At 39.4% G+C, this 23,976-nt stretch overlaps 1 long non-coding RNA gene across 2 annotated transcripts; it reads right to left on the bottom strand.

Moving 5' to 3' along the window:
- Window positions 1-1,644: 1,644 nt before the first annotated feature.
- Window positions 1,645-23,976, bottom strand: LOC128689095 (uncharacterized). 2 transcript variants are annotated; one of them, XR_011392281.1, is made up of 5 exons: window positions 21,804-23,976; window positions 12,744-12,985; window positions 12,083-12,277; window positions 6,897-7,072; window positions 1,645-3,175 (listed from the first exon to the last, which is right to left on the bottom strand). It is a non-coding gene; the product is annotated as an uncharacterized lncRNA (long non-coding RNA). The 2 variants fall into 2 exon arrangements; XR_011392280.1 differs by having other exon boundaries at window positions 12,083-12,985.

The raw sequence follows: 23,976 nt of genomic DNA, 5'->3' as shown, positions 1-23,976 counted from the left end.
TAAAATCTTGGGTAGCTTGGCAGGGGTATTGGACAAGTTGTGAGCAGACCTTCTGCAGTGTTCTGTTCGTATGTGGGATAGCGATGAAGATGTTTCTTGGCAAGTGGTTCAGCTATGTTATAGAAGCCAATGTTCTGGTTGAAATTGTTGGTTATAGAGATAAGCGATGATTCCGGGATTCCTCGGTATTGAGTGTTGTCTTCTGTGGTGATAAGTCTTGAGTTTCTGTAGTTAATTAAATGGTTGTGTGAATTGCGACGTTGTACACAGGCATTCCTTGCATTCCTTGTACACAGGCATTCCTTATATACAAGGAATGCCTGTGTACAACATCGCAATTCACACAACCATTTAATTACTACAGAAACTAATCAGATGCAGCATTCTCCACCTGACCTCAACATTCTGAACCTGACTATAAATACTCACGTACCTTCCACCCCAGGAAGATCTGTTTGTGACTTGAAAAAGCCCACTGTGTGGGCGAAACGTTGTCAATAAAGGATCACATTAAACTGCATATGTGTTTGTTTCCATTGTGTCGGTATTTAATACCATTTATTTTCATGATTTGAATAGACTGATGCAGTGGTCGGAGAAGTGGCAGATGCAGTTTCTTATAGACAAATGCAAAGTTCTAAATGTTGGACAGGAAAATAACCAAGCCACATATAAACTAAATAATGTAGATCTTAATATTACGGATTACGAAAAAGATTTAGGAGTTCTGGTTAGTAGTAATCTAAAACTAAGACAACAGTGCATTAGTGTTCGCAATAAAGCTAACGGAATCCTTGGCTTCATAGCAAGAAGTATAAATAATAGAAGTCCTCAGGTTGTTCTTCAGCTCTATATATCTTTAGACCTCGTTTAGATTATGCTGCACAGTTTTGGTCACCGTATTACAGAATGGATATAAATGCACTGGAAAACGTACAAACTAGGATGACAAAGTTTATCCCATGTATCAGAAATCTTGAAGAATTGAGACACTTATGCAACACATGGGAATCTTTATTGAAGAAACGTTTCGCCACACAGTGGCTTCATCAGTCCAATACAAAGTAGAAGTGGGTAAGGAGAGTAGAAGTTTGAGGTAATCAGTCCCTCAACCTGGAATCGATGTGTTCAGTCCATCACTCTTGTAGGAAGTGCAGCATAGGGCCAGAGAGGTGCCTTATATACTGCGGTGAGATGAGGTGAAGCAGGAGGAGGCGGGATCACAGTGGGACCTGTCACTAGTGTAAGTAGGTCGTCGTCCAAAGGTTGGGCAAGCGTTGAAGTCTTTGTACCAAGATCCCATGATGTTGTAGTGTCTGACAGATGTGACGAATGGTTTTGAAAACCGACAAGTTGGTACAAAGACTTCAACGCTTGCCCAACCTTTGGACGACGACCTACTTACACTAGTGGCAGGTCCCACTGTGATCCCACCTCCTCCTGCTTCAACTCATCTCACCGCAGTATATAAGGCACCTCTCTGGCCCTATGCTGCACTTCCTACAAGAGTGATGGACTGAACACGTCGATTCCAGGTTGAGGGACTGATTACCTCAAACTTCTACTCTCCTTACCCACTTCTACTTTGTATTGTACTGATGAAGCCACTGTGTGGCGAAACGTTTCTTCAATAAAGATTCCCATGTGTTGCATAAGTGTCTCAATTCTTCAACTTGTCGGTTTTCAAAACCATTCGTCACATCAGAAATCTTCCCTATTAGAATAGACTGAGGGCCCTGAATCTGCACTCTCTAGAAAGGCGTAGAATTAGGGGCGATATGATTGAGGTTTATAAATGGAAAACTGGAATTAGTAAAGGGGATGTAAACAGCGCGCTTAAAATATCTAACATAGACAGGACTCGCAGCAATGGCTTTAAATTGGTAAAATTCGGATTCAGGAACGATATAGGAAAGCACTGGTTTGGTAATAGAGTTGTGAATGAGTGGAACAAACTCCCGAGCACAGTTATAGAGGCTAAAACGTTTTGTAGTTTTAAAAATAGGTTAGATAAATACATGAGTGGGTGTGGGTGGGTGTGAGTTGGACCTGACTAGTTTGTGCTAATAGGTCTGATGCCTTGCTCCCTCCTTAAGTGACGTGTCTGACCTTTAGGTCAGGGCATTGGCTTAAGCCGGTGGGAGAATTGGACCTGCCTCGCATAGGCCAGTAGACCTGTTGCGGTGTTCTTTCTTATGTTCTTATATTTCTTAAAGAAACTGAAGGTACAAATGACATGGTAATACTGACAGCCTGTGGATAAAGATACATACGATCCAAGACGTTTTTCTAATGGAAACATTTTGCCACGAATCCTAATGAAGAATCTACTGGGGGCGAAAAGTTTCCTTCCATAATAATCCTGAAGTATATAAAAGGGCTTTACTTCTGTCATTGACAGACTGTTGAGTGGCAAACAGTGTGTGTCATTTACAGTAAGATAAATCTGCCTTACGTTATTTTCTACCCTTCCCCAACCCCCCCTCTTTTGCACTGACTGGATAGATCGATGATACGAAGAGTTTGTATGGCTATTGATACTCGAGTAAGAGAAATGTTTTCATAAAAGTTCTTAAGACGTTATATAAAAAAAAATGGTTGAATACGATTTATTTAAAATGTTTGTTCCTATTGCATTGATGGTTTAGTTAGATTTAACTACGTAGCTTAAATAATAACACTTTATAGGTAAATAGAGATTACTGTTAGCCGTCAACAGAGGTGAAATCAGAAAGAGTATCAGTCACAATTGGTGTCCAGTCCGTGGACCCATTATGTACCTCTAATCCTTTGACTACCGCCCACAGGATGGGTATGGTGTGCATAATGAAGATATTAAACTAAAAGTAAACTCACAATTGGTGTTCGGCAAGATTCAACATCTAGGTGGAAGACAGATTTAGAGAGGATGTAGAAAAGTACTGGTTTAGTAATAATTGTTAAATATAAGAGTGAGAATGGTTAATTAAGTAGGGGGGGAAAAGGAGCATCTTAGCATGAGCCACCAGCCTAGCATGAGCCAGTAGGTGCATTGACGCGCAATTCCATTTGTGTTCTTGCTTATAAGACAATGGGAAAACTTCACATCTTTGAATCCTTTTAATTACACGCGAGTGTGTTTTCCTGAGCTACTGCCATTCCTGGGACCAGGAGCTGCAAAATCATCTGCATTTATCTGAAACAGAAATAAATATTGCTGTTATAAACAAGTGAATCCTGTACAAATATATAATTAGAAAAATAACCATAATATAATATCTTTGAACATTAAATATCTGCATTACTTAATTTCATATTGCTAAACGATAGCCATCTTGTATTGAAGAATACAAGAGGTGTATGCTAGAGAGGTGGATGCTAGAGAGAGATTTAATGTTCAAAGATGGTTGTCAGCGAGGTGGCTGCCGGGGAGATGGTTGCCAGGGAGGTGAGTACCAAGGGAGATAGTTGTCAAGAAGTCGGTTGGCAAGGAAGTGGTTGTCAATGTTCTAAAGTATTTCGTACATTGTTATCATATCCCCAGTTTTTCTACGCCGTGCCAGTGATGTAATGTGAGGCTTGTTCAGTCTTTCACTGCGAGATGATACAAAGTTGTCCTCCCCTCCCCTTCCCTTTCCCCTCTGTCCCCTCCAACAGCAGACCCCCATCCCTCTCCCCCAGTGCATAATAAAACATTTTTCTTTTTAAATACAGCACCTCTATTATTCTAAGCTTCAAGTAAAAACATATTGTCTTGAAACAAGATAAATGAAAAATAAATCTTTGTATAAATGGTAATGGGATATTCGAGAATGTCTCCCAAATATACCGCAAACAAACTAAAGATTCAAACTATTTTCAACATAAATGAAAAATGGAAGCACTGGCGACTGTTTTTTTTTTTTTGGGGGGGGGGTGTAATGTAAATATCGAGCGTGCTACGTAGTCTCATCACCAGTTGGTGCCTTGTGTGGCTGCCCGTTCCACCCATGTCCAGGACTGCCACTGGTTGAGAGCATCTTTGTCCACTTTCTTACGTTCGGTTAGGTTAGGTAAGATTTGACAGGACACAGGACAAGTGTTTCCTGACGCTGGCTTTAGCCATACCCACTGCTCGAGGTTTTGGTCATCTTACCGGTCCAACCCTTTAAAAATTATGGTTATGATTATAGCCATTTCATATTCTGAAATTACGTTCGGGAGACAGATTAGATGTGATGTTCTCCGTCAGTTCTTAGTTCCAGGATCTGCCACTCAGTCTCGTGGACCCTGTTTTTACCTGTTCTTATCTCCACCTCCCCATCTAATATCGTTTTGTTTTCATCTGCTATATCCAATTGTTCACTATCCTCTCTCAACTTATTAATCTCCAAAACTTTTTCTTGTTCTCAGCAAAATTTGTTGATTAAACTAGTGAAACTATCCACTTGCTCTCCTTTCTCACTCCCTCGTCACTCTTTTATTCTCTTATTCTCCATATACTCTGCCCTCCATTTATCATTTCTACATTCTAAAAACCTCTCATATGCTAACTTTTTCTTCCTTACCACCCTTTTTACTTCATTCCACTAATCACCCCTTTTTTCTGTGGCCGGATGTCGACACAAATGGAAATAAACAAATATTGATCTATCTATAAGTAATATAGTGAGTGACAAGGATATATATGTGCAGTGACATAGTGAACTAAATTGTAGATAAGAGTAATCTTAATTATCCCCCAGTATAGCGTATAATGTACAGTGTAGGTATGGGAATATCTTACAAGCGACTGGCACTAGCGAACTATTGCCAGAGGTCCAGTGAAGTGTTAATAACGGATGAGTAATTACTATAGTCATAAGAGATAAAACGAGTGGTGGTAGCATTGAGGTGCAGGGAATCAGATCATACATAAATTGAGCATACAACCGTTACCTCTACTAAACAGGAAATAAACTTTTCCATAGAAGTGTAGGAGAAAGTTAGTGTAGGCCTAGCTGCTGTGTAAATAATGAAACAATGATCCCAGTATAGCGCAGTGAAAAGTGTATTTTAAAAGAATACAGTGTATATCCTTGAGATAAACAGTGTACAGTACTAAATAAAAGGAAATTAAATAATAATAATGATAAAAATAATAGTGAAGTGTGGCAGTGTGGGTAAGTCCTGCCCTCACACCCACCCTACACCCACCACCCACCCTACACCCACCACCCACCCTACACCACCACCCACATACTGCAAACTTGGTTCGTATAAATACATCTTGCATATTACTGGCACCAGCAAGAGAAAGGTAAAGTGGAAATCAGTTTTCTTCTGTGGCATACAGAGTGTAGTAGGATACAGACAGGATGTCAGCACAGCATATCTGTGGGACATGTAAAAAAATCCTTGGAAGGAAATCCAGAATCACATGCAATCTATGCTTTTCCAAACACCATATCTCTTGTACTAGACTAAATACAGCCTCAAAAAATAACCTCAAACTAGCAAGGTGTGTCTGGTTGTGCAATAAAGATGTAGAACTTTGGGGAGGTATCAGAAAGGTACTAAGGAGAGTAATAAATGATAAAAATAATCAAGAAAACAAAGATGACCTCTTGGATAGTCTACCAAAAATATATAAAACATGGGAGCAAGAGATAGTGTATCAAAAAATGCAGAATGCCCATACCACAACAGATGACTCGAAACTATCTAGTCACCCACATAGTGCTAAGCCAGACCCATCCCCCAGTCATAGCACTAATACCCACAGTGCTGGTGCTGGCCCAGACCCAGCCCCCAGCCTTACTGCCAGCCCAGACTCTACTAGGGACCCTACCACAACCACCACTAAAACCGTAAATATACAACCATCATTGCACAAGACCGTGGCCCACAGTACAGATGTTGGAAAGGAGTCTCCTCCTTCTTCCTCTACTGAGGAAAGTAGATGGAATCCAGGACGGGGTGGCCCTGGCTTGGATACTGAGGATTATAGGGCAGTCCCAGAACCTGCAGAAATTGACAACACACCTCCCAACAATTCTCAACCAAAGGTGAATTTGTGCAAATATTATGCTTGGGGCATCTGTAAGCATGGAATATCAGGAAAAAAATGGGACATGCAACTTTGAGCATCCCAAAAAATGTAGCGACCTCCTGTCTAAAGGAGTGTGTCGTTCTTCTTCCTGTACTTTCTTTCACCCAAAAAGTGTCACTCCTCGGTCCTCCAGAAGCAGTGTTACAACATCGACTGCCCTGCATACCATCTAAAAGGGACCAGGAGGCACAGACCCAACAAGACGAACAATAGTAGCTACGACAACTCAACTCCAGGTGATTTTTTAGTGGCAGGAAACGGAAAAAGAAAATGGAAGGAAATAAAAATAGTTCACCACCTTGGAGCCTTGTTAGACTGGAGGCGCAGCCAGTGGCCACCCATGGCCCTCCAGAATTACAACTACTGATGCCAAAAACAAAATTCCCCCAACAAACACAGAGTACAACCTCGTTCATATTTGCTAATATACAGGGCCTTAAGCCATCCACCAACAACAAAATATCTTTTATCAGTGGACTTCTAGAGGAGTCTAATGCAATGTTTGCAGCCTTCACAGCGACTCACACAAAAGATCACTTTGACAGTGAAATATGGATAAGTGGTTACAACCTTTCTAGATGCGACAGAATGAACAGGCAACAAGGGGTTGTTGGCCTGTATGTCAAAGAGTCCATCTATGAGGCCTGGTCACAGACCGGGCAGCGGGGGCGTTGACCCTTCGAAACCCTCTCCAGGTATACTCCAGGTATGCACTAGTTTCTTGCCTGCAAGTGTACATGCATAACTCTGGTTAGATTTGCTGCTGACAGCCTTGATGTCAACAATGGGCCACTGTACTGTTACATTACTCCATTTTGTTGTATTTTATTAAAAACTTTATCCTTACCTCAGAAAAGTGTGTAGTGGGGTGCGTGGGAGGGAGGGTGCGTGCGTCAGTGCGTGCGTGGGACAGAGCATTACCAGGTCCTCATTATGTGGTAGAGGGTATCCGGTAGACGCTGGGTGAGTCTCAGGTCCCAAAACACAACCGATGATGCTCTCAGCTGATCCATCATGGTCAAGCTGCAGAGAGGCAGGAGGGAACGAGGATGTGAGAGAGGGAAGAAGAGTGTGAGGGGTGAATAATACCCTCCATCCCTGGAGTCCCACTATACGGAATCCCTAAACTGATACACGCATCAAAGTTCACGTTACGCCTATACGGGTTCCCCAGGATGTGTTGGTGTGTCGTTATAAAGGTGTCCTGCAGGTGACGCGATGCTCCTTTGTTCTCTACATTATAGAAGAGAATGAAGCAGATTTCAAAGCCTTTCGCTGTTCTGGGAGAGATTGTTTTTGGTGCGTTGATCTTTAGTTACGTCAGTTTAAAATATTGGAACAAAACCTTTGAAGCACATGTAGTTGATGAACCTTCAATGGAATGCTTGAAGCTATCCCCTTTGCTCTACTGAAGCCCCCCTATGTAATTATCAAATAAAATAGGGTAGCAGCACACTGCTGATGTTCCCAATTTTGCTAAAGAAATAAAAGCTGATATTCGTTTGTTATGGAATTAACGAAGCTTTGTAGAACGTCTGTTTTGCCTGTTTTTCAGTATTTTGTGATATTTAAGGTGCCATTTAAAAAGATTTGTGCTGGGATCGTTTGAGGGGATGTTTTCACAGACCCTGTCACATTCTCCCAATATGTACCTATTTTTATCCACAGTGCTTCAACATGTGATGAGTTCTCTAAATTTCCACGTCGCTACTACTTAGTGACGCTGGGTTATAACTGGTTGTGATGAGTTATCAACAGACAAGTTCTGTCCTCTTTACACCTCTCACCCTCCTCTTTCTTTATAACTCCCTTATATATATATATATATATATATATATATATATATATATATATATATATATATATATATATATATATATATATATATATATATATATGCAAAACAACCACTGTGAAAGAATAGAAAAGTTCCAAGCGCTTTCGTGACTACTCACATTATCAAGGAACAATGAAAGTAACGAAACACCTGACGCGAGACAGCAGATCCGCCGGCCGAACTAGACAGGTCCTTCATACAACCCACCAACAAACTATTCTACCCAAGAAATAAGAAATTTAAAAAAAACTATTATTTGTCCAATGTATTATTAAATTCTTCCCAAATTCTATTAATTATAAATGGATCTAATTTATATAAACCAAAGGAAATATTCATATTATTGTCAAAACTGCTTTTTATGAAACAAGATTCAATTATATTCCTGTCGACCATGGACTTGCTTGATACTACTTTCTCAACTTTTTGAAAATCAATTGGATGGTTAAAATCTCTTACATGAATAAATAGAGCATTGGAATCTTGTCCAGTTCTAATGCTATATTTATGTTGTTTTAATCTTAGTTCGAGATTTTTACCAGTTTGACCGTAATAAACTTTATCGCAAATTATACAAGGAATCTTATAGACACATCCATCAGCATTTTGGGGGGAATTCTTTATCAAAAGTTTTTTTACTGTACCAAGATTTTTTAATACAACTTTAATATTAAAAGTCTTACGAAGAGAAGGCACATCAACCAAGTTTTCATGGTAAGGGAGAACCAACATATTTTTAGTTGAATAAGGTTGGTTGTCCCTTTTTGGATTGTAAAAAGTATTTCTAGCAACTTTAAAAGATTTATCAACCACGGTGACATCACACATCTTTGTCTAAGGCCTACTTTTACTGGGAAATAATTTCCCCCTTTTCTACATACTCTAACTTGAGCCTCACTATCCTCGTAAAAACTCTTCACTGCTTTCAGTAACCTACCTCCTATACCATACACCTGCAACATCTGCCACATTGCCCCCCTATCCACCCTGTCATACGCCTTTTCCAAATCCATAAATGCCACAAAGACCTCTTTAGCTTTATCTAAATACTGTTCACTTACATGTTTCACTGTAAACACCTGGTCCACACACCCCCTACCTTTCCTAAAGCCTCTTTGTTCATCTGCTATCCTATTCTCCGTCTTACTCTTAATTCTTTCAATAATAACTCTGCCATACACTTTACCAGGTATACTCAACAGACTTATCCCCCTATAATTTTTGCACTCTCTTTTGTCCCCTTTGCCTTTATACAAAGGAACTATGCATGCTCTCTGCCAATCCCTAGGTACCTTACCCTCATCCATACATTTATTAAATAATTGCACCAACCACTCCAAAACTATATCCCCACCTGCTTTTAACATTTCTATCTTTATCCCATCAATCCCGGCTGCCTTACCCCCTTTCATTTTACCCACTGCCTCACGAACTTCCCCCACACTCACTCCTACAAGATGTTATTCCTCCTTGCCCTATACACGAAATCACAGCTTCCCTATCTTCATCAACATTTGACAATTCCTCAAAATATTCCCTCCATCTAACCAATGCCTCTAACTCTCCATTTAATAACTCTCCTCTCCCATTTTTAACTGACAAATCCATTTGTTCTCTAGGCTTCCTTAACTTGTTAATCTCACTCCAAAACTTTTTCTTATTTTCAACAAAATTTGTTGATAACATCTCACCCACTCTCTCATTTGCTCTCTTTTTACATTGCTTCACCACTCTCTTAACCTCTCTCTTATATATATATATATATTTTCAACAAGTCGGTCGTCTCCCACCGAGGCAGGGTGACCCAAAAAAGAAAGAAAATCCCCAAAAAGAAAATACTTTCATCATCATTCAACACTTTCACCACACTCACACATTATCACTGCTTTTGCAGAGGTGCTCAGAATACAACAGTTTAGAAGCATATACGTATAAAGATACACAACATATCCTTCCAAACTGCCAATATCCCAAACCCCTCCTTTAAAGTGCAGGCATTGTACTTCCCATTTCCAGGACTCAAGTCCGACTATATGAAAATAACCGGTTTCCCTGAATCCCTTCACTAAATATTACCCTGCTGACACTCCAACAGATCGTCAGGTCCCAAGTATCATTCGTCTCCATTCACTCCTATCTAACACGCTCATGCACGCTTGCTGGAAGTCCAAGCCCCTCGCCCGCAAAACCTCCTTTACCCCCTCTTTCCAACCCTTTCGAGGACGACCCCTACCCCTCTTTCCTTCCCCTATAGATTTATATGCTTTCCATGTCATTCTACTTTGATCCATTCTCTCTAAATGACCAAACCACCTCAACAACCCCTCTTCTGCCCTCTGACTAATGCTTTTATTAACTCCACACCTCCTAATTTCCACACTCCGAATTTTCTGCATAATATTTACACCACACATTGCCCTTAGACAGGACATCTCCACTGCCTCCAACCGTCTCCTCGCTGCTGCATTTACCACCCAAGCTTCACACACACACACACATATATATATATATATATATATATATATATATATATATATATAATATATATATATATTATATGTATGTATATTATACAAATTATTAACAAGGGTTTCCTTGTTTGCCAGAACCAAGTTAAGCAGGCCAAGACTCGACCCTACGAACCTTGTACCGCCTCCAGAGACAGCACAATGTACGCATCACCTTACCACTATATATATGTGCTGAATAGGTAAAACTGGTCAATTAGCAAGAACTCATTTAAAATTAAGTCCTTTCTAAAAATTTCTCCTATACGTTTAAAGATATATTTTTTCCTTTATGTTAATGTAAAAATTAATAATTTTGTACCAAAAGAACCTTAGAAAACTTACCTAACCTTATAACAAGCGCAATTTAATTTAGCCTAATCCAAGTAAATAAATTTTATATAAGTTTACAATAGTTTAATAATAAACACAATGAAATGTATTTTTTTCATTAGGTTCAGAATGATTTTTGCGAAGTTATTGCATACAGAAATTTTCGCTTGCCCTATTCGGCAAGAGCGTTGCTATTTAATCCAAAATCGCAAGTTTTACCTATTCGGCAAATTATACAGTAAATTATATTGTACGATAACGCTCATAAATGGAATATAAGATAAAGGCGATAAAAAGCTCTGCCTCAGAAAATCTGGACCCATCGAGCACACTAGAACCTCCTGAAGATGCCCCCTATCCCTTTTTTTTTTTCTATCCGCTTCTCAAACTCCCTCTCTAAACTACTTCCACTGCTACTTCCATCCTCTTTTCCTCCATTACCGTCATACTCCCGATATTCTTTCCATCCCCCTCCCTCTACTCCTTCCATCCCCCTCCTTCTACTCCTTCCATCTCATACTCACTACATAAAACACTTTCCATCCTTCCCTCTATTCCTTTCATCCTTCCATTCTCCCCCCCCCATCAGTCTCCGTATCTCTTCCTATCCAAAACTCCTTCCCCACTAACGACCAGACTACATCAGCATTCATTCACCAGGTCTTGTGAGGTCGATGATCAGCCACTGTTCTTCATGACTTCCAGCACTATTGCCGTTGATGTAGAGTCTGGAGGCAAGAGTGTGCCAGGTGACTTTGACATTGTTATCCGGGTGAACTAGCCAAGTGAATGCCGTTAAGGAAACTCTGATTTTCGAGCGATGCTTTGAGGGAGAGGAAAAGACTGTTTTTTAAAGTTCACTGCTGAAAAAAAATAAAAGCTCCATTCGTAAAGGGCTCTTGATAAAGAGACCCTTTAAGAAAAAGTATTCCTGTTAGCGAAGGGCTTTTGAGCTGAAGACCCTTCAAGGGAAAGTCTTGCTGTTGGTGAAGGGCTCTTGATCCGGGAAACTGGAGCTGTCTTTCCCTTCCTTGGTTCAAACCTGATGACCTCAGACTTCCCAGGTGATGTGCGACTCCTAAGGGTTTACTTTCCTCATACATATAATAATAGATAATCGGATTTTCTCTTACTGTTCGTCTGTTATTAATTAATATTTGCTATTAGTGTTTCTGGTGATAGACAAAAGGAAGAAGAAAATAGAATATAATCATCATTTATTTTTATATTTATTTTTATTATTATTAACAAACTTTTAGCTTATTTTTTAATAAAAGTTTATTCCTTAATAACTTTCAGAGACAAAATAAATAATTAAGTTATTAAGTATTGTTCAGTTTAGTACAAATTACTTACATTATTTTAACTGGCAGAAATGTGATATGATTATTTTGTCCCTAAGGAACTTGCATATAGCCAATCCATACTCGACTATATCCTTCCACTGCCATATCCTTGACACATTCCCCATAACGCCGTTGGAATGGTAATTAAACGAGTGAAACCCCTCAGATGTACAGATAACATCAAGGTTGTACATGTGAGCTTGAGCTGTAAATCAAAGGAAAAATAATAATTTTAATATCACTGGTGTTTAGTAGGATCTTGGATCACTGAGTCTTAATTATATGATAAATAACATCTACCAATACTACCATAATGGTTACAAAGAATGTGTATACACAGGTTACAAAGACAGACTGCATTATAATTTGTCTCTATGCTCACCAATATAAATAAGTCACTTTGACTTTTTTGGGGGTTATCCTGGGTAATTTACACATATGTTAAACTATGCAGAATAACCACTGTGAAAAAAATAGTGAACTTGAAAGTGTTTTCGTGATTTCTCACGAAAGCGCTTGGAAGTTCACTATTTTTTTTCACAGTGGCTGTTCTGCACATTGTGATATAACCCGTTTACTGTGAGATTATTGTATCATATGTTAAACTATGTATGATTATTGTTTGTGTAGCTGTACCTAAGACACCCCCTACCAGGATCCGCCCTCCTTACCTATCTTTTGTAAATCTTCCTTCAGTGGAAACACAATGAATAAAGAGGGATACTTTCCTGGAAGTTGAAGTCAATTGTACATGAAGTCGTGATATATCCAAAATGACTCTTGATGAACTCCAGGTGGTAGTTGCTTCAGTGAATTGCCTCAATTTTGGGATATCCACAAATTATTACCGGTCTTCCCTCTTCTCCTGATAATTGCCCAGTCATAATTCAATTGTTGGATAGCGAAGAAAGCCCTGTCAGTATATTTAAATCATATTAATGAGTCGGAATCAACATCCGACTTACAACAATTTTGCTTATACAAAGTATTCTTCTCAATAAAGTGTATCGACGCTGTCGCTTCTCACTAGTTACCCTTGGCTATAATTATTAAAATTTTGCTGCTAGGCTCATTGAGAATTTGCTTCCCTTTGGGAAACTGAAACTAAATAATTATGAACATTCTACTGTAAAATTCAAGTGTAGTGTGAACTTAAATGTAAATTACATTATAATGAATTAACATTTTTGGACAATAGTTACATCACTTCGCTTTTATGGTAAAATATGGAAATATTTTCGGTGCAAAACATGATTAAATTCATCCATTCCTGATGTAAATATAACCTTACATTAATAGGATTAAGTAGATAATTACTCTAATTATGAGGCAATAACTGTCTGTTCAATTACAATTTAATTATTAATGAACATTAAAGATTGTGAAATACTTTTTTCACAAAAGTTGTTCTTTAAGAAATAGGTTAACTAAGTTTGTTAAAAGTACTTTACTCCTGGGTGATAGGTAGGGTTATATTCCAGCCTAAATACACTATACAACGTCTCTTAAATTCAAAGATGTTATTATGCCCGCTGATTTAAGAGTCTGCTGAAGTAGGTAGTATACGGATATTAACAGCTGTAATAACATGTACAGTGGTAAAGCTAAGATCTGTGTAGACAAATAGGCCATCAGATAGACCACCATTTAACTTAATACATTAAGTCACAGACTAGACAGTGTCGTCCTGTCGATCTGCAACCATGGAGCGGGCCACAGAGCTCTGTATACCATACTGCTAGCCAGAATTCCTTATTCATTTTCGCATTCAGTTTGATTGTTTATTTTGTAAATTTTATAAAAGTTTATAAAATAAACTTCACAGTTATCGACATTAAACTGCTTCTGCCATTCCTCCGGCCACATTCTAAACGAACTTTTCCAGTTCAATAACAAAAAAATGCACAATACCGTGACTGGAACGATACACAAATACTGAACAGTCTGCAGAGGTATTTTGTTTTCCACTTGTGTTATTTTCGATATTTGTACATATACTGGTTTTTTTTTTTAATATTTATTTTTTTGTGATATATCTGATAATGTGGGTGAAATGGGGAAGTGTGAAGGACCATATGATAGACATGGTATGTTATACTTGCGGTTTATTATGTAGTGATAATATCTTCGTCTGCTAAGCAAAGGTCCTGCTTGATAAGAGTCCAGTTTCTGACACTCGCTCGGAGGTGAGGGGGAATACGAATATGAAAGGGTCATAGGGTATACTTCTACCAACCGTCATACGGCTGTTATATCTACCTGGAGTGTATTCCGGGGATCAACGCCCCTGCGTCTCGGTCCACGACCAGGCCTCCCGGTGGATCAGGGCCTGATCAACCAGGCTGTTACTGCTGGCCGCAAGTACAACGAATCATATATATATATATATATATATATATTTATTATCACACCGGCCGATTCCCACCAAGGCAGGGTGGCCCGAAAAAGAAAAACTTTCACCATCATTCACTCCATCACTGTCTTGCCAGAAGGGTGCTTTACACTACAGTTTTTAAACTGCAACATTAACACCCCTCCTTCAGAGTGCAGGCACTGTATTTCCCATCTCCAGGACTCAAATCCGGCCTGCCGGTTTCCCTGAATCCCTTCATAAATGTTACTTTGCTCACACTCCAACAGCACGTCAAGTATTAAAAACCATTTGTCTCCATTCACTCCTATCAAACACGCTCACGCATGCCTGCTGGAAGTCCAAGCCCCTCGCACACAAAACCTCCTTTACCCCCTCCCTCCAACCCTTCCTAGGCCGACCCCTACCCCGCCTTCCTTCCACTACAGACTGATACACTCTTGAAGTCATTCTGTTTCGCTCCATTCTCTCTACATGTCCGAACCACCTCAACAACCCTTCCTCAGCCCTCTGGACAACAGTTTTGGTAATCCCGCACCTCCTCCTAACTTCCAAACTACGAATTCTCTGCATTATATTCACACCACACATTGCCCTCAGACATGACATCTCCACTGCCTCCAGCCTTCTCCTCGCTGCAACATTCATCACCCACGCTTCACACCCATATAAGAGCGTTGGTAAAACTATACTCTCATACATTCCCCTCTTTGCCTCCAAGGACAAAGTTCTTTGTCTCCACAGACTCCTAAGTGCACCACTCACTCTTTTTCCCTCATCAATTCTATGATTCACCTCATCTTTCATAGACCCATCCGCTGACACGTCCACTCCCAAATATCTGAATACGTTCACCTCCTCCATACTCTCTCCCTCCAATCTGATATTCAATCTTTCATCACCTAATCTTTTTGTTATCCTCATAACCTTACTCTTTCCTGTATTCACCTTTAATTTTCTTCTTTTGCACACCCTACCAAATTCATCCACCAATCTCTGCAACTTCTCTTCAGAATCTCCCAAGAGCACAGTGTCATCAGCAAAGAGCAGCTGTGACAACTCCCACTTTGTGTGTGATTCTTTATCTTTTAACTCCACGCCTCTTGCCAAGACCCTCGCATTTACTTCTCTTACAACCCCATCTATAAATATATTAAACAACCACGGTGACATCACACATCCTTGTCTAAGGCCTACTTTTACTGGGAAAAAATTTCCCTCTTTCCTACATACTCTAACTTGAGCCTCACTATCCTCGTAAAAACTCTTCACTGCTTTCAGTAACCTACCTCCTACACCATACACTTGCAACATCTGCCACATTGCCCCCCTATCCACCCTGTCATACGCCTTTTCCAAATCCATAAATGCCACAAAGACCTCTTTAGCCTTATCTAAATACTGTTCACTTATATGTTTCACTGTAAACACCTGGTCCACACACCCCCTACCTTTCCTAAAGCCTCCTTGTTCATCTGCTATCCTATTCTCCGTCTTACTCTTAATTCTTTCAATTATAACTCTACCATACACTTTACCAGGTACACTCAACAGACTTATCCCCCTATAATTTTTGCACTCTCTTTTATCCCCTTTGCCTTTATACAAAGGAACTATGCATGCTCTCTGCCAATCCCTAGGTACCTTACCCTCTTCCATACATTTATTAAATAATTGCACCAACCACTCCAAAACTATATCCCCACCTGCTTTTAACATTTCTATCTTTATCCCATCAATCCCGGCTGCCTTACCCCCTTTCATTTTACCTACTGCCTCACGAACTTCCCCCACACTCACAACTGGCTCTTCCTCACTCCTACAAGATGTTATTCCTCCTTGCCCTATACACGAAATCACAGCTTCCCTATCTTCATCAACATTTAACAATTCCTCAAAATATTCCTTCCATCTTCCCAATACCTCTAACTCTCCATTTAATAACTCTCCTCTCCTATTTTTAACTGACAAATCCATTTGTTCTCTAGGCTTTCTTAACTTGTTAATCTCACTCCAAAACTTTTTCTTATTTTCAGCAAAATTTGTTGATAACATCTCACCCACTCTCTCATTTGCTCTCTTTTTACATTGCTTCACCACTAATATATATATATATATATATATATATATATATATATATATATATATATATATATATATATATATATATATATATATATATATATATATATATATATATATATATTATAATATACAATATGCTATGTGTGTGTAATTTTTCCAAGTGCTTTGAAACAGTAGCTTAGATTTTTTATTAAGCTTATGCAGACAACCCTGAAAGCATGAAACGAAACTGAATTCTGATTTAAATAGTAAAACCATCAGAACGACTTACTTTTTTGTTTTTTTAATTTTTTATAATACAGCGTATCATTTTCCTGGTCATTGATACATTTCCCTTGTCGTATTTTACTAATAATAGATCATCTGACATTATTATTCCACAACCTTTAACATATTTCTCTCGTTCTATAGTTATTTTGCTTGTGTTCTGTATCAAGTGCTCGTTTTGATTGGTTTAATATCTTTAAAACCTCTCAGCCACACAGGGGTCTTTAAAAAACCTGTCAACATCACAGGGATTTTTAAAACTGCATGTAACCTTTACACCCCAGTCAAGGATACTTTGATCCCTTAAATATTGATTAAAATAAATTCTCATTGTGCATACAGTAAGAGATAAATATCTCTAGGTGTATTTTAACTATCGAATTCGTTAGACCTTTTTGTATTTCTATACATATTTAAAATTACTTGAATTTTTCTCCAATTTGACTTGTTATTTCCATTTGCTAAATAGATTTTCCTGATATCTCTTAGGAATTATTCCCGCATTAGGGGAATTGCCCTACGAAAGTAAAAGACTGGGCAGGTGATGCAAAATGCCCCCAATAAAAAGTAGGGGCGCCATTGGTACACTAAGGGGAAAACACCGTAAGTGTCCGGGGCCCAAGACTGTTCAACAGCTTCCCATCAAGCATTAGGGGAATTGCCAATAAACCCCTGGCTGCCTTCAAGAGAGAGCTGGACAGATACCTAAAGTCAGTGCCGGATCAGCCGGGCTGTGGCTCGTACGTTGGACTGCGTGCGGTCAGCAGTAACATCCTAGTTGATCAGGCCCTGATCCATCGGGAGGCCTGGTCATGGACCGGGCCGCGGGGGCGCTGATCCCCGGAATAACCTCCAGGAGGAAATTTTTATTCCTATTTCGTTAGCATCCTCAGCGAATGATACTCAGGTTAGTGTTCCCTCTGGAATTATTATGAAGGCGAGAAACAATAAAATTGGGACGACCATGCATTAGGATAATGAACTCTTTACTCTGCTAAGAACAGATTTTATTTTGCTAGCCACTTGTGATATTTTGCTGTCATATTTATTTACCCTAGTCCACGGTCTAGGTCTTACAAAATCTGTGTAAACTATATACATCGGCAGGCTATTTCTACTCTGAACCCATGTTGACTTTTACTCTGAATCATCTTGGCATCCTCTCAAAGACTTTTATGACATGTAGTGTTAGTGTTACCACCCTGTATGTTTTTTTTTTTTGTCAACGTCCTGCTGCTTCCTCTATGAAGTGGGGTATGTATACACTTTATTTTTTTAAGGCCTCTGAGATTTCATCTGAATTTAAGCTCATCTGCAAATGGCAGCGAGTTCTCATTCGGTGTTTTGGTGAATTGTGCATTGCTCTATAAATAAAGCATTCCTCTGAAAGCTTAAATATGTGCTGGAGCATGTTTAAGCTATATGCTAGCAAGAGTTACTGAAAAAAATATTTGGTTCTTCGATTCTCATGGTGCAAACTATTATATTCATGGAGGAAGATTTTTGGATTTGTGAAAGACCTGCCTAGTATGGACCAACAGGCCTACTTCAGTGTTCCTTCTTTCTTACGTTCTTAAGAGCTAATGAAGCAGATTGCTGAATGTTAAACTGTGGCACCAGCCACAGTGATAAGAAGACTCAAGAATACAAAATTACTTTTATTTGTAGAGATGCACGATGTTTCGTACACATGTGAACTTTTACAAAGGAATCTTGACTCGCTTAGCATTTTTATTCACTGTATTGCTTAACATATTCATAATGTTTTTTTCAAGATTGTAGTTATTTATTTGTCTTGTGTATGACTTTCCTTTAAGTGATTATTCTAATTAATATGGAACCTTTAGTTCTATACTGGTAGCTTAGCGCTTCTTTTTGATTACAATAATAATCTATATTGGTAATTTTTATGAATGATTACTTTTTCTCTATTTTTGTTGAGACATAAGTGGTTTTCTCAGCAGTTCAACGACCATTCTGCTTTTTCTGTAGAGTTTTCTGTGTAGTCATTATATGTTTAATCCGATTGTAACCCAATTGTGTAGTTTTCATTTTTAATCCAATTTTAAGATTTCTCAGGGTGACTTATACAAACCTTGTATGTTTGGCAATCAGCCTTTCCAAGCACCAATTTGAGTTTAGGACGGTTTCCAAAGGAATATTTGATAGTTTCTTCACTTATTTACTCTCCGTCAATTCTTCAGTTAGTTATCGAAATTTAGTGTGTTAAACATCACTTCAGGTTGACTATACCTTAGGTTCGCTACACATTTAGTATTGTTGCACTTCAGTGAGGTTGTGAAAGGCGTATACTACACTTGAGATCATTCTTTCTCTGATTCTTTCCTCATTGTGAAGACCAAATTAGTATATTTCCATTTTTAATAAGCTCTATTATGTGTTGACTCGGTTCAAAATTTTCACAACCTTAAGCAATTTTTGTTTAAGTCTCTCTCTTGGCTTAGAATACTCAGGTAGAAATGTCGTTTATCTTCTTCCACTATAAATATGTGCGGAATATTATTGTGGCCTGATTGTGGTAGTATATGATTGTGTAGTATACGATTCTGGTACATTAATGTGTAGTGTATGATGGTAGTAAATGATTGTTTCATATTGTGATATGATTGTGGTAAATGATTGTGGTATATGACTGTTTTATGTGATTGTATGATCGTTGATCTCACAACCATGGTATTCTATGCTTTCACAGCCATGGTGATCATTGCTCTCACAACCATGGTAATCTTTTCTTTCACTGCCATGATGATCATTGCTTTCACTAACATGCTAATCCTTGTTCTCACAACTATGATGATCAATGCTTTCACTGCCATGGTGATCGTTGCTTTCACAACCATGGTGGTCGTGGTAATCCTTGATTGCACAGCCATGGTGATGTTTGTTTTCACAACTATGGTGGTCTTTGCTTTCACTGCCATAGTGACCTTTGCTTTCACTACCATGGTCATCTTTGCTTTCACTTCCATGATGGTCGTTGCTTTCACAGTCATGGTGATCTTTGCTTTCACAACTATGGTGACAAGTGCTTTCACAATTATGATGATCTTCACTTTCACTGCCATGGTCATCTTTGCTTTCACTTCCATGGTGGTCGTTGCTTTCACGTCATGGTGGTCTTTGCTTTCACAGTCGTGGTGATCTTTGCTTTCACAACTATGGTGACAAGTGCTTTCACAATTATGGTGATCTTTGCTTTCACTACCATGGTCATCTTTGCTTTCACTTCCATGGTGGTCGTTACTTTCACAACCATGGTGGCATTTGGTTTGACAACTATGGTGATCTTTAGTTTCACTGCCATAGTGATCCTTGCTTTCATTGGCATCGCGCTTTTTACTTTGAGTTATGGTGATCAATGTTTTCACATCCATAATCTTTGATTTCACAACTGATTAGCTTTCTTTTCACTGCCATGGTGATCTTTATTTTCACTGCCATGGTGGCCCTTGTTCTCACAATCATAGTGGTCGTTGCTTTCACTACTAGGGTGATTGCTGATTTCACAATTATGGTGATCTTTGCTCTTATTGCTATGGTGATCCTTGCTTTCAGAATAGTGGTTATCTTTGCTTTCAGACTCATGGTTATCTTTGCTTTCATAGCCATGGTGGTCGATGGTTTCACTACCACGGTGATAATTGCTTTTACTTCCATGGTGTTAGTTGCTTTCACTTCCATGGTGTTAATTGCTTTCACTACCATAGTGTTAGTTGCTTTCACTGCCATGGAAGTCGTTGCTTTCACTGCCATGGTCATCTTTGCTTTCACTGCTATGGCAGTCTTTGCTCTCACAACCGTGTTGATCGTTGCTTTCACTGCCATGGATATCTTTGCTTTCACTTCCATGGTGGTCGTTGCTTTCACTGCCATGGCGATCTTTGTTTTCACTGCCATGGTCACCTTTGCTTTCACTGCTATGGTGGTCGTTGCTTTCACTGCCATGTTGATCTTTGCTTACACATTCATGATCTTTGTTGTCACAACCATGATTAAGTTTGCTTTTCACAGCGATGGTTAAATCTGCTTTTACAACCAGTTATATTTGTTTTCACATCCATGGTGATATTTGCCATTCACTGCCCTGGTGATCTTTGCTTTCACTGCTACGGTGGTCCTTGCTCTCACAATCATGATCATTTCTTTCACTCCCATAGTTGTTTTTGCTTTCACTCCCATGGTGAGCGTTGCTTTCACTAAAATGATGATTGTTGCTTTCACAGCTATGGTGATCTATGCTTTTATAACATGGTGGTTGTTCCTTTCGCAACCATGGTGAACTTTGCTTTCACAACCATGGTGAACTATGCTTTCACAACCATGGTGAACTATGCTTTCACAACCATGGTGAACTATGCTTTCACAACCATGGTGAACTATGCTTTCACAACCATGGTGAACTATGCTTTCACAACCATGGTGAACTATGCTTTCACAACCATGGTGAACTATGCTTTCACAGCCATGGTGAACTATGCTCTCACAACTATGGTGAACTATGCTTTCAGAGACTTAAATACTGTATTTAAGTATTTAAGTCTCCGCACTGTCCCTTGATCTTCAGATAGTTCCTGACCATGGAACTGAACTTCTCCAGGCTGAGGGACTGACAACCTCAAATCTACGACTTCAAGGGTGATGGACTGATTACATCGTCTTCACATCTCTACTGTTCCTGCCTACTTTCTGCATTCGACTGAAGAAGCCTACTGTGTAGGCGAAACGTTTCGGAATAAAGTTGCCTAACTGTTGCCTATGTGTCTTACCTACCAACCTGTCGGTATTGTATACCATTTTGATATTCACAGCCATGGTGAACTATGCTTTCACAGCCATGGTGATCCGCCATATTGATCTTAGCTTCCACAGTCTTGGTGATCTTTGCTTATATATCTTCACTTTTACCTTAAACTTGTTTTTATCTTCACCTGTGACTCAGTCTGTAGAGATGAACAACTAGAACAGATTTTATATGCAGACTCCTTACCTGTGCCGTCCTCCTGGTCACTGATCTGGTCTTCTGGTCACTGCTGCTGTCCGTTGCTACTCGTTCATCTCCTGGTCGATGCTACTCGTTCATCTCCTGGTCGATGCTACTCGTTCATCTCCTGGTCGATGCTACTCGTTCATCTCCTGGTCGATGCTACTCGTTCATCTCCTGGTCGATGCTACTCGTTCATCTCCTGGTCGATGCTACTCGTTCATCTCGTTACATCAACAACGTTGTTCCCACCACAATGCATTATTGATATATACATCTTTAATACCATCATCTGCATATTCCTGTATTTCATGGGGTAGCGCTAAACCCATAGGGGGTCATACAGCGCGTTGGGGAATGGAAGGTAATGAGATTCGATTCAAAGAAATAGAGCGTATCTCCAGTTCTTTGGATAAAGAGCCCTTCACCGGCATCCTCCTAGTCTGGATAACTTTTCATATTAAGTGACTCATTATCTCCTCCAAGTGCCAGATCAACCAGGCAATAATGGCCGTGCAGGCCAGTGGGTCGCTAACAGCAACAGGCTGGTTGAACATGCAATCAAGAGCGAAGTTTAGTAAAGCCCTTTGCTGCCAGGGCAGAAAAATTCTCGCAACCTTTCACAGGCACGTCAGAGGTATGACGGGTTAAGGACAATCTGCAGACAAGGACCTCGCCCACGGCAGACAAGGACCTCGCCCACGGCAGACAAGGACCTCGCCCACGGCAGAGGCAAGCAGACAGAGTTTGATTATTTCCATCCATACAAGTTCTTATTGAGAGGTTTCTTTACAAATAATTTTTCATTTCTTGTCATTAATTGTTCGTCGTCAAATTTAAACGATTTCGCTTTTGAATTTTGATTTTTTTAACTGTTATGATGACTGTTGTGGCATCATCATCATCATCATCATGCATTACATAAAAGGGGGTTTGTTTTGTGTTTAGTATTGTACTAATACATTTATGTGTTTATTTCAGAGAAATAAATATTATTATTTTACATATTTTGTTCGAAGGGGAAGCGCCAAACCCGTGCTGATCATACAAGTCCTGGTAAATGAGAGGAAATTAGGTTCAGTTTAACCTGCATCAAGGCCCTCCAGCCCCTTGAAGGGTGGTAGTAGTATAAGATAGATGTAAAATCAAGTATAATGCTATTAGCTGGTGTGCTCTAAGATCAGCTGGTATAAGCTTGTTATAACTGTAATAGTGAAAGTTTGTGATATATGTTTGTGTGGTGTAAATTCATAAGTTATAAGTTTCCTGACAGACAGTTAGCATCCATAGTTGTCTTCGCCTTCACAGTTAGTGATCTTTATTTTGTTTTTTGTTTTTATTGTAATCAAGGCTGGGACTATATAGCACCTGAGGATTGGGAGGCAATCAGGTTCGAATCCAAGGAAGGGAAGGTCCAATTCCTTTGATCAAGAGCCCCTCACCGGCATCAAGGACCCTTCCGAGGGGTTAGCGAATTAATGACATTGGAGAAACTATCTTAAATGGAATTCCAGGTAACTTCATTCATAAATAAGACACATTTACAACACTTGTGTATCTTTATTTCCCAAGTGTTGCAAGTGTGTGTTATTCATCAATTGGTCGGTGTTGTATAATATCAGTATTATGAATAACAGATTTTTTTTATCATTTATTATTGAAGTAACGTTCTCCAGTAATTCTCAAAGGCGTGTTCATTTCTCTATCGATTTCTTATTTTACTTGAAAGATTACTGCATAAATATATTGTCACCATTACCCTCGATAACACCATCTCCATATGTTACAAATGAATTTTGGATACCCATAAAAGTATGTTCTCGGGGTACACTACCACATAATAAGTCTTTTTTTTTTTTTTATATATGGGGCTTAAAACCTAGTTGAGGTAAACCAGCGGATGCTCGACTACTGAATGTGTCATCAACTGATCAGGAGACACTGTGTTGTGTCCAAACCAGTGAAAAACCAACCTCCACCACCACCACTACCACCATCGTCTCCACTACCACCACCACCATCGTCTCCACTACCACCACCATCATCGTCTCCACTACCACCACCACCATCGTCTCCACTACCACCACCACCATCGTCTCCACTACCACCATCGTCTCCACTACCACCACCACCATCGTCTCCACTACCACCACCACCATCGTCTCCACTACCACCACCA

The sequence above is a fragment of the Cherax quadricarinatus genome, chromosome 21 (genome assembly GCF_038502225.1).
Source record: "Cherax quadricarinatus isolate ZL_2023a chromosome 21, ASM3850222v1, whole genome shotgun sequence".
Taxonomy (NCBI): Eukaryota; Metazoa; Arthropoda; class Malacostraca; order Decapoda; family Parastacidae; genus Cherax; species Cherax quadricarinatus.
Note: the sequence above shows the minus strand (reverse complement) of the source record. Positions and strands in the feature narration are given on the sequence as shown.